This window comes from Sminthopsis crassicaudata, chromosome 2 (assembly GCF_048593235.1).
Source record: "Sminthopsis crassicaudata isolate SCR6 chromosome 2, ASM4859323v1, whole genome shotgun sequence".
In the NCBI taxonomy this organism is placed as follows: Eukaryota; Metazoa; Chordata; class Mammalia; order Dasyuromorphia; family Dasyuridae; genus Sminthopsis; species Sminthopsis crassicaudata.
The window spans coordinates 466,397,123-466,400,936 of NC_133618.1; the positions used below are offsets into that span (position 1 = coordinate 466,397,123).

General features: G+C 34.4%; 1 non-coding gene across 1 annotated transcript; it reads right to left on the reverse strand.

The window, feature by feature from the left end:
* Positions 1-689: 689 nt before the first annotated feature.
* Positions 690-791, reverse strand: LOC141559171 (U6 spliceosomal RNA). The gene has a single exon (XR_012487254.1). It is a non-coding gene; the product is annotated as a U6 spliceosomal RNA (small nuclear RNA).
* Positions 792-3,814: the final 3,023 nt, after the last annotated feature.

A 3,814-nucleotide genomic window follows, 5' to 3' on the forward strand; every position in this document is an offset into this window, starting at 1 on the left:
CCAATCAGAATGCAATGATTCTATGAGAAAGCAAGAAATATTAGACTAAAATTTTTAATTTCAAAAATAGAAGAAAATTAAGGTCTCAAAAGATGTGACCTGGAAAAGAGGTCAAGAAGAAATAATTCAAGAATTATTAGTATTACTTAAAATCATGATTAAAAAAAAACCTGAATACCATATTTCAAGAAATAATAAATCAAGTGTTTCAGATCAGTTAGAACCAGAGAGTAAAGTAGAAATAAATAGACTATACCAATCACTTCCTGAAAGAAATGCTATAAAATCCAAGAAATATAGTTAAAATCTAGAACTTCCATATCAAAGAAAGAAAAGATACTGTAAGTATCCAGAAAGCTGAAGCTTAAGTTCCAAGAAACCAGAGTTAAACTCTCAAAAGATTTAGAAGTTACTATTATAAAACAGAAATTTTGGAATTTTGATGTAGTTATTGTTTTCAGTGATATCCAACCCTTCATGATCCCATGTGGGATTTTCTTGGCAAAGGAGTAGTTTGCCATTTCCTTCTCCAGCTCATTTTAGAGATGAAGAAATTGAAGCAAACAGAGTTAAATGACTTGCCTAGGGTCATATAGCTAGGAAAAGTCTGAGGCCATATTTGAACTCATGAAGATGAGTCTTCTTGACTCCAAGCCTTGTGCTCTATTCCTTGTACTGCCTAGTTGCCAAAAAGTATGGCACACTACAAATTTGCATATCATCCTTGCATAGGGGCCATGCTAAACTCTGTATCATTCTAATTTTAGTATATGTGCTGCTGAAGTGAGCACTGTCTTGGAATACACTATTCCAAAAGGCAAAAGATATAGGCTTAAAACCAAGAATAACATTTTGCAAAGCTGTGGATAATTCTATGGAGGGAAAAAGGATTTTTATTGGAATAAAGGACTTTTCAATCTTTTCTGATGAAAAGAGTAGAGATGAGTAGGAATTTTAAAATATAAGTACAAGAGTCAAGAGAAATCTAGAAAGTAAATTTATTTGAGCAATTAGAAGAGATTGATGATATAGTGCAAACATTCTAATAAAGAATGACAAATATTCATTCAGAGATTTAATATTTTAAAAGGGTAATGAGAGAGTTAAATAAGAAAAAAAGAACCTAAGGGGTGGATTGCTTTTGTTCTGAATCAAGGAAAGAGAAGTGGGGGCAAAAGGAGGAATATACTAGTGTAGAAAGGAGGAAGATGTGGGTGGAACTTGAAATTTCACATAATTGTGGTAGGTAAGAAAAGCACACATAGAGGAAGGGGTGGGAGCAATAGGCATTAAAATAACCTTACTCTTATTTAAAATGAGCAAAAGAAAGTTAAATATACACAATTTAATGTAGGAATACATCAAAAGATAAACTAGGATGGGAGAGGTAGGGAGCAGGTAAAAATGAGAATAATACCAGAGAGGCTATTGCTTTTAACAAAATAAATTTTTAGATCCTGCAAGGGCAGGGAGAGTTAGAAGAAAAAGGAAAAACAAGGAAAGGAGATGCTTTAGATTGCCTCAGATAATTATCTAACAAATTGTGAATGTAATAGAATATTATTCCACTGAAAGAAATGGTGAAAGACATTTTTAAGAGAACTCTGGTTATTATGAACTGAGGCAGAATAAAGTGAGCAGAGACAATAATTTAAACAATGACACATTGCATTGAAGAGAAAAACTATTTTGAAAGACTTAAGAACTCTGTTCAAAGTAATGACCAACTATGCCTCCAGAGTTCCTAGGATAAAGCATGTTACCCATCTCCCAATAGAGAGATGATGGGTACAGAATTCAGAAAGAGACATACATTTTTAAATATGGTCATTGTGTGGATTCATTGTATTTGACTATATTTATAATGTAAAATTTTGTTTTGGTTTTTTATTGGTTTTTAATTGGGAGAATATATAGGGAGAAAAGGGGGACTTAACAATATTGATCCAAAACATTTTTTTAAATGAACAGAAGGAAGTTAGGAAGGGAGCACAGAAAAGTAGTTTTGAAGGTAAAGTAGAATTTGTTATATAAGTTTTTTCCCTTAAAGCAAACAAGGTGAATTGGAACTTCGTGGTTTCACATAAATCCTCTCTGGGTTTTCCTGTGCATATGGATATGGCCTATTTGTTTTTGTGTGTTCATTTAGATTCAGAATTTTTTAAAGCCTGCTTTTTTTAAGTATGTAAAAAGGGGCAGCTAGATGATACACTGGATAGAGCACTGGCCCTGGAGTCAGCAGGATCTGAGTTCAAATGTGGCTTCAGATGCTTAATATTTACTACCTCTGTGACCTTGGGCCAGTCACTTAACTTTGGTGAGGCAAGTCACATGTCTCACCAAAAAAAAATAGTGAGTAAAAATTAAGCCTTGTAAATTTAACACATCAATGAGTTTGGCAGTATATGCAATGGTCTATACAGACATACTCCCCAGGCTTCACAGAGACAGGAAGGATACAATATCCAGTTTCATTTGAATGAGCTATTTTTGCAGTTTTTATGTGTATTGTTTTCCTAGTATGTTTGCAGATCCTTCCATGTCTCCCTATATCCTTGACAGTCATTGTTTCATCTGCTATAGTAACATCACTGACATTACATTCATGTGCTACAACTTTAGTCATTTCCCAATTGATGAACATATACTTTATTTTTATTTTCATGAATAACACTGCCTATTAAGAAAATATTTTCAGGCTGAGTGTCCTGAGACATGCCCATAATTCTGACTGTAAGAAGAATTTAAGGTGGATGGATCACTTGAGCTCAGGAGTTCTGAGCTTTGAAAAAGTTAAAGTTGATCAGGTTGTTGGCTGCCCCATGTCTGACCCCAATATGGTAGCCCCCTAAAATGTGGTACCATCAGGCTGTCTAATGAAGAGTGAATTAGCCCAAGTTGGAATTGGAGCAAGTCAAAGCTTCTGGGTTTGGGGCTTGTAAGAGGATACTGGGTAAGATGGCGAGACTTAGACAATTTCAAACACATAAACAAAAAAACAAAAAACAAAAACAAAAACAAAAAAAAAAAAAAAAAAAGGAACATATTCTCGTGAGGAAATCCATGATTCTGAGTTGAGAAATTTATTGGAGAATATTTGGATGGAGACCTAGAAACAGAAGCAATATTATTGTGAGAATATACTACAGAAAATCTGGACAGAAGGAGGAATTAGATGAGAAGCTTGGGAAATAGATTACTTAAAAAAAAAAGAAAGAAAAAGCTGGCATGAAACATGTTATTGTAATGATGGGAGACTTCAACTCTCTGGACATCTGCTGGAGCTCTGTCTTTGCCAAAAGCAGAGAAATTGACAAATTTTAACTTGATTTAATGTTAGTTTCATCTTCAAAAGGTAACAAAAGGAAGTGCATTCTGGACCTGACTGACCACCCAAAGGAACTATTTACCGAAGTAGAAATGAAAGGACACTTGGGGTAAGTGACAACTCCATCTTAGAGTTCATGACAGAGATGGACGGAAATGCTGGACCCAGTTTGAAAATATATCCAAATTTGGGGAGATCAGATTTTGAAAGATTAGGATAGTTAAGATCCAATGACTAGTTTGAAAGGAAATCAGATAACAAGAAACGGCAAATTCTTAAGAATATAAGGCACAAGAAAAAAGGATTCCAATGAGAAGGAGAAAGGAGTGTTTAAGAGACGGATGTAGTTGCACAAAGAACTCATTAATAAATCCAGCTTTTAAAAAGATGTATCTCTCTTTCTCTCTCTCTCTCTCTCTCTCTCTCTCTCTCTTTTTCTGTCTCTCTCTCTCTCTCTGTCTCTCTCTGTCTCTGTCTCTCTCTTCT